Here is an 8634-nt window from a genome sequence, read left to right on the forward strand (position 1 = left end):
ATAAAAGGTAAGTAAAGTTAAATTACTAAGATTGGTGGATAAATTACAATTGGGGCTACCTGCAGGAGCTCAGAAAGCAGGTATAATTGAAGGTATAGCACAGCATTTAATGTTGGAAATGATAAGTGACACTAGTGAGTCATGGCTGGAAGTAATGAGACTTCAGTTACAAATGAAGAAGCTTGAACTTGAACAAGCAAAGGAAATGAGGAAACCTAAGCTCAATGCAACAAAAAAGGAAAGGGCAGAAAGAGAAAAAGAGAGGGCATTTCAAAGGGAGCAAGCAGAAAGGCAGGAGAAAAAAAGGAAGCTGGAACCAGAATTCCAAGAAAGAGAAAAGGATAAAGAAAGAGAGGCAAGGGAAAGAGAGAAGGAAAGAGAAAGGACATACTGGCTTAAAAGGCTAGAAGTTAAAAAACAGACCTCAGATCCTGAGGAAAGTTCTGATGAGGAAAAAACCTTTAATCTAAAACCCAGTGGGGAGATGTTTAAATTTGTACAAACCCTTCCAAAGTTTGATGAAAAAGATGTTGAAGCATTCTTTATTTCATTTGAGAAGATAGCTGAACAGATGAAATTGCTACAGGAAAACTGGACATTGTTGTTACAAGCCAGGTGGGTGGGTAGAGCACATGAGCTTTATGCTTCACTGTTAGAAGAAATGTCAGTGAGTTATGATGTGGTTAAAAAACAAGGTTATTTTGAGTGCATATTCCTGGTGCATACAGGCAGAAATTTAAGAATATGAGAAAGCAGCCTGGGCAAACTTATATTGAAAACAAAAACAGAATTACCTGGAAAAACTCAGCAGGTCTGGCAGCATCGGCGGAGAAGAAAAGAGTTGACGTTTTGAGTCCTCATGACCCTTCGACAGAACTATTGAGTTTGAAAGAGTAAAACAAAGTCATTTTGACCAGTGGATATGGGCATTAAGGATAGAGACAACATATGCAGCTCTCAGGGAGGTAATTCTTTTAGAAGAATTTAAAGATTCAATCCCTTTAGTAGTGAGAACTCATGTGGAGGAACAGGGGGTTCAAACAGTAAGACAAGCAGCAGAGATAACTGATGATTATGAGTTAGTTCATAGAGTTAACCCCTTTTCCATCACTCTTTTATATCAGAAAAGGATAGAAAGTGGGAAGGTGAAAGGAACATGAGTATTCAGGGAACAGAAGGAGTAGGTGGAAATTCCCAGGAAGCTTTTTCTCAGAATAAAGAGGAAGGTGCTGAGGGTAGAAGTGACATTTGAAAATTGAAGTGTTTTCATTGTAATAAAGTTGGACACACGAAGTCAGTGTACTGGAAACTGCTTTGAAAATCTGTTGGAATTATAGGAGTGCAGAAAAGTTCTGGAAGTAAAAGTACTGTGGGTTCTGAGGTTCAGGCACAAGAAAAACCAGTAGTTTGGTTGCAGATAAAACAGAGAGAATCAGTGATAGGTAAAGAAATGGGAATGTGTTCACCATTTCCCCAAGAGAATTCGGAGGAGCAGGTTGCAGAAATGTTTAGAGATTTTGAATGTAATGGGAAAGTCTTTCCATGTGTACAGGGTGGAGTAAGTAAAGATGTTAAAGTTTTAAGAGACACAGGGGCTTATCAATCCTTAATGTTGTAGGATAGTGATATTTGTTGTTCAGCGGGAGTATTACAAGAACAGATGACAATTAGTGGCATTTAAGGAGATGCTAAGCCCATTCCATTGTGGAAGATAAATTTAAAGAGTAAGTGGAAAACAGGTGAAGTGACTGTTGGAGTTGTGGAAAACTGCCCATTGCAGGGGTTCAATTTATTCTGTGTAATGACATAGCTGGATCACAAATGTGGGTGATGTTTATGGTAGTTAAGAAGCCTGTAGAGGTGTCTTCAACATAAATGTTACAGAGAGATTGTTTCCAGATTCCAGTTCATCCTTCTACAAACTATGACAGCAAGTGTTGAAAAACAAAGACCTCCGCAAGTCAACATAAGTTCTGGTGTACAGAGCAGCTGTCATCACCACACTCCTGTACTGCAGCGAGAACTGTGTTTCAACAACACATAAAAGCACTAGAGAAATTCCACCAGCAATGCCTCTGCTGCCTCTGGGAGGACCATCAAACAAACAGCAGTCTTCTTCTTGAAGCCAGCACCATAAGCATTCAGGAAAAAATCCTGCAAAACTTCAATGGATTGGACATTGTGCCTGGATGGCCAAAAAGTGTGTCCGCTGCCAGGTTTTGTTTTCCCAAATCTCAAATGGCCAGCGTTCCAGGGCAGGACAAAGAAAACACTTAAAAACACACTGAAGCTCTCCTTGAAGTTTGGCAGAATTAACATTAATAACTTGGAGGTGCTTGCTACCAATTGCTCAAAATAACAGTAACTTGACCATCGAGCTGCATCATGCTTTACATCACAATATAATAATGATGAGGTAGAGCAGCTGCAGATATGGAAAGAAAACAAAGCAAATCCTGCACTCCAGATCCCACTGCCTCATGTGATGTCCTGCTCCATGTGTGCAAAGATATGCAGGTCAACAATTGGCTTGTTCTGTCACATGAAGACCCACGGCAGATACTTGTGATCCTGAGTAGAAGTCATCCTCGAATCAAGGGACAGCCACCGCTGACAACATTTCAGAAATAATTTATTGTTGTTACGCTCAAGGTTGTAAGATGTACTGCATGAATTCAAGTTCTTGCTATTCTTTCCATCATTTGTGTAAACAAAGAATTTTATTCTGTCAATGGTGTGTTACTTGTTAAATCTAATAAAGTGTAAACAATATTACACCTAAGTAGAAAGTTAGCGCACTCTTCTTTCATCTTCAGCTCTGAATTCAGCCCAGCCTAACGTGATGAAATTTTCCTTTCCATAATGGCTACAAGGGTTCTAATTGCAACGAGCTTAAGGAATCTCAGCCCATTTTCTAATGAATCCGATCATGACATAAAACTGCCCATAATTCAGTAGTAATGGCTCTAACTAGGATTTGATACCATATTGGCACTAAAGTAGCAGTCTCATTTGGAGATAAAATGTTACACTAATGGAGTTAAGAATGCTATTCTGAGATTGTTATTAGCTATTGGGTTGAATGGAGGGAGCTTTTCAGTGACAATCCCAAGTTGTAAAAGGTAAATGTAAAGAGATTGGTCAACATTTGAAAGAGAAAAATAGATTAATATTCCAACTGCAGATTATTCATTAAAACAGTGCTACTTTGTTCCCCATTTCTTATACAAAAGTATATGGTTGCTTGTTTAGCGAAGGGTGCCTCCTTCCTAATCCTGTAAGAATGAGTCCTGTTTATTGGGGAAGTCTTATCAAAATGAGTATCTGATAGATCCATTGGCAAGTGGACTGCCATATAAGTAAGAGCTCCTGAGATTGCATCATGGAGAGTTGATCGATTTCAACTGAGACAGCAGTTCTACAACTGGGGTGGGAGTGGGAAAATCAAGTATCAGGTAAGTACCGGATCAGGCTTGCTTGTAATGTTGAACACAGTTGAATAACCTGGTAACACCCACTGTCCATGAGCCATACATGAGAAATACTGAAGTCCATAGAACTGTATCTCAGCAAATGTCCTCAGGAGAGACTGAAAGAAAGGGACAGAAGAATTTTTTAAAAACTTGATGGATATAGAGTCACTAGAGAAAGTGCAAATAAGATTTACCAGAATGACACCAGAACCGAGAGGGCTATACCTATGAGGAAAGATTGAGCAGGTTGGGGTTCTTCTCTAAAGCCGAAACTGAGGGGTGACCTGATAGAGGCCTTCAAGACTATAAAAGGATTTGATAGGTAGATGTAGCAAAGATGTTTCCGCTTGTGGTTGAGACCAGAACTTGGAGTCAAAAAATAAGACAGTTTCTAATTAATCAAGCAGAGAGTTCAAGAGAAACTTCTGTACTGAGAGTGCGGTTAGAATGTGGAACTCGCTACCTCAGGGAGTGTTTGAGATGAATAACATAGATACATTCAAGTGGCAGATATACAAGCACATGCAGGAGAAAGGAATAGACTGATACATTGATGGGCTTAGATGAAGAGTGGTGGGAGGAGGATCGTTGGGAGCATAAACATTGCCATGGGGAGCTGTTGGGCCGGGTGGCCTGTTTCTGTAAAAGACTTTGTAATACTTGGTAATGGTTTGCAGCCATTCTCTTGGCTTACATTTTATTTCCATGTTAGTGGGTGGGAAAACTGGTGTAGGTTTGACGGTGGGTCAATTATGCCAAACCACTGGTGGTGGAAGGCTCCCTTGTTCCCTGGAGAACACTCCTCAGTCTTGACTTTGAAAATGAATGATTTTCTTTTACAAATTCTGAAGCTGAATATCAAAAAAGACCAGCAACATGGCCAACTAATCAAGAGACAACCAGCTCTTGAGCAAAATAACAAACAGTCAGGCATTTACAGATGGGGCTGAAAAACACCAGTATCTATCTCCACCATTTCACTCAGGTTTTCTTTGTGAATGGAGCATCATATGGCACAGTAATTACACACTGCAGTCATTCACTCAAAGTTGAGTAGATGTTATTACAGTCAAAGTGTGATCATCCACTTAGATGCTAATGCTTTTCTTTGTTGGGTAGAGCACTTAGACTTGCAGTGTGTAAGTCAATCAATCCCCATATTCCTTTCAATTCTCCTTGGCTGAAGGCACCAGGATAATGACTGCTGAAGTCCCTTGGCTGCCAATACATTGTCCTGAGTGCAAATGGACATGGAAGGTTTCAGAATTAGTTAGCTGTTGGACAACAGGGATTTGACAAAGTAAAGCAGGTGAAACTGTTTCCACGGAAAGGTCAATTGAAAACCAAAGACACAAATTTAACATGCTTGGCAAAAGAAACAGGGGTTAGGGGAAAGAGATTTTTTTTTATGCAGCGAATTGTCATGACCTAGAATGCATTATCTGAAAAGGTGATGGAAGCATAGTTTCTTAAAGGGGATTGGGTAAATATTTGGAAATGAAATACATGGGGAAAGAGGAGGCACATGGGAGCAATTTGATAGCTTCAGAACATGAGGAGCTTTCTTGAACCACTGCAGTCCATGAGGTGAAGATACACCCATAGTGCCATTAGGTAGGGAGCTCCAGCGATGATGAAGGAACGATGATATAGTTCCAAGTCAGGATGGTGCGTGTTTTCAAGGGGAAATTGCAGGCATCTGTTGCTCTTGTTTTTTGAGGTAGTAAAAGTAGTGGGTTTGGAAGATGCTGTGAAAGAAACCTTGGCAAATTGTTGCACAACATCTCGTAGATGGTATACACTGCAACCATATGGCAGCGTTGGTGTAAGAGGTGAATGATTAAGGTGGTGGATGTGCTACCAATCTAGTGGGTTGCTTTGTCTTGGATGGTGTCGAGCTTCTTGTGTGTCATTGGAGCTGCAGTCATCCAAGCAAGTGGAGAGTATTCCATCACACTCCTGAATTATGTGATATAGGTGGTGGACAAGCTTTGGGGAGTCAGTGGGTGAGTTTTTGCTGCAGAATTCCCGGTCCCTGAACTGCCCTCGTACCCAATACAGTGTCACTGACAACTGGGAGACCATTGCTGATGGCCATGACCTCTGGAGACTAACTGTTTGGAGAGGCAATAGAAGAGGTGAGCAAAATCAAAAAGTTTAACCGGTTGAAAAGATGGCCCAGAGCAAACAGAGGCCAGTGAATTGTGCACCTTCTCAGGCCATTGTATTCCTTTGCAGCAAATGCAGCAGAGCCTGCCATGCCAGGGTGGAGCTCCTGGGTCACACTAGGTGATGCTTAACACAGAGTTGACCGTCAGGGTGCAAACCATCATCTTATGAGGCAGAAATCTGCCACTATCTCAAAAACTATTGAACAGATTTCAATGAAAATTGGTACACAGATAGGGTATGACCCAAGGAAGAACTGGGTAGTTTATGGTGAAGATGTAGATCTGGATCCTGAAATTCTTTTAAAGAACCCATTAACACCTGGGGATGGAGTGAATTGACTTTTTTCTTAGAATGTTGTTGACTGTTGCAGAATGTTGTGGCTATCTAGGTTGCTGTCGTGCAATTTGTCACAGCTGTTAAAATGTGAGCAGAGTTTTTAGAGCAGGTTGTAGGATGTGAATTAATCCTCAGTGAGATGGAGCTCTTAATTTTTTTTCAGCTTTGTAGTCACACAGCATCAACCAGGCAGGGAAAAGCCACAAGGCAGAGCTGTGTATTTATAATAACATTGCATTAACACAGCCTGGCAGAGGTATGCGCTCTACTGAGTGCCCTTTTCACTTGTTCTTATTGTACCTTTTTGATACAAGTAGCTTGGCAGACCATTTCAGCAAGCAGTTATGAGTCAACCACAGTGTGGTGGGTCTGGGCCAGACCAGGTAAGACTGGCAAGTTTCCTTCCCTGAAGGATATTAGTGAACTAGTTGGGCTTTTATTGATTTTTAAGGCAATTCCAGAGCTTCACGGTGGCCATTCCTGATACTAGCTTATTATCCCAGATTAATGGGATTCAGATTCACAAACTGCCATGCTGGGATTTAAGCTCCGGTGTCCAAATCATTAGTCCAAGCCTCTTACTAGTCCGGTGACATAACTACGATACCAGCACAGCTTTAATTGTGGGTGCATGCATGTGTGAACTTTGATGGCCCAATAGCTAAACATCCTGTCAACATTTGCTGTTTAAGTTGACAGAGGGAGAATAGTTACTTCACAAAGGTATTAATAAATATACCATAATGGTTTAGCACCTTCAAAGGAGGAATTGAGAAAATTGTTCATAGAACAAGAAGAATTCTATATACACAAGTTTATTTTCAAATGTCGTTCAATAAATGCAAATTATTTATTAACTGAACTGTTTGAATATGTAACCTATAATTTTATCAATGCTGTATTGTAATCCACAAAGAAAGAAATTGCATTCCTATAGCACCTTGCACATCCTCAGGTGCTCCAAAGCATTTTGCTGATCGACAATGAACTATTTTGAAAGTGTAGACACTGTTGTGCTCATGTTTCTGGAGTGGGACTTGAACCCTTATACTTCTGCCTTAGCTGAGAATGCTGCCACTAGGTAAATTTGAGAGTATTTGTCTACGAATACGGTAATAAATTTTCAGAAAAGTACACATAATTTTGGAATTGTTTGTAAAATATTCGTTTTTGCTCTTTATATATACATGATTTTGATTCCATAAGATCAGGCTCATTCTGAAAATTGATATATATCAGTTGAGAACTAATTTAAAAGTTGTCAGAATTCCTTTCAAAGTTCAAGTGGGACAGTTTATATTTCAATCATCCTTTCAGTAAAACAGGTTGACATATCTTACATTGATAAAACGTAATGTACACTTAATAGCAAACATGGTACCTTTTGGCAGTGGGTGACCTTGATTGAGTGATTGGGGCTGTGGATGACCTTGGAGACTAATTCCAGGGAGCAGCAACGGTGCTACTATAACTTCACTGTTGTGTTCCCTTACTACGCCAATGCCTGGTGTGTTTTAAGGAATAGAATTGTTAAGTATTAACTGGGCAATTTACATCTCTGACTGTTATTGCAACAAAATGTTCAAGACCGGATGTGTGGACTTGTCAGGTTTCACTTGTTACAGAGCAATAATAAGCTATTTTTAGATTGAAGATGTGATCTGTGGAATCCAAGTCACTTTAAGGGTGCCATTGCACTACAACTATAACATTGCAATTAGTTATAGTGTAAATGCAGCGTCACATTTTGTTTCACCTTTATTCAGGCCTTAATATCTGATTTATATGACACATGTTCAGTGGTGGTGAGAAGCCGAAACCATCTCGCACTGATGCTAAAAAAAAACATACTGTGAAGGCTAGAAATATGACATAAAACCAGAAACTGCTTAAAACACTCAGTTCAGGCAGCATCAATGGAGAGAAAATATAGGAACAGCAGCAGGCCATTCAGTCCCTCAAGCTTGTTCCTCCATTCCTAAAAAATAGGGGCATGGAGTAAACTTCTCAAGCCCGCTCTGCCGTTTAATAAGATAATGGCTGACCTTCGGTCTCAACACCACTTTCCCACTTGATTCCCAGATCCATTGGTTCCCTTAGATTCTAAAAGTCTATCAGTCACACATTTGAATAAACTCAATGACTGATCATCCACAGAAGGGTTATGGAATTCCAAAGGCTCACTATCCTCTGCGTGAATCTCCTCAGCTCAGTCCTAAATAGTTGTCCTCTTATCCTGAGACTGCGTCCTCTATTTGAGACTCACCATCCAGGGGAAACGTCCCGTGAGCATCGACCCTGTCAATCCCCCTCAGAATCTGACAGGTTTCTCTGGGATCACCTCTCATTCTCCCCAACTCCAGAGAGAGAGAGAGAGAGAGTGTCAGCCCATTGGAACCAAGCTCCCTCCACAGGATGGGGATCAAGGCTGGTATGAAACAGAATTAATTAGCTCGATGACATTAATTCTGTTTCTCTTTCCTCAGATATTGTCTGAGCTGCTGGGCATTTCCAGCATTACATTTCACACTGGTGCTCAGCTTGAATTGTGACTGCACCTTTAAATAGGAAGCAGAGGGTCATGTTGAGGTGGATTTGAGGGTGGATGATAATCCCACTCCTGACACTGAACAATCCTGAGTAAGTTTATAAG

The sequence above is a fragment of the Carcharodon carcharias genome, chromosome 15 (assembly GCF_017639515.1).
Source record: "Carcharodon carcharias isolate sCarCar2 chromosome 15, sCarCar2.pri, whole genome shotgun sequence".
In the NCBI taxonomy this organism is placed as follows: Eukaryota; Metazoa; Chordata; class Chondrichthyes; order Lamniformes; family Lamnidae; genus Carcharodon; species Carcharodon carcharias.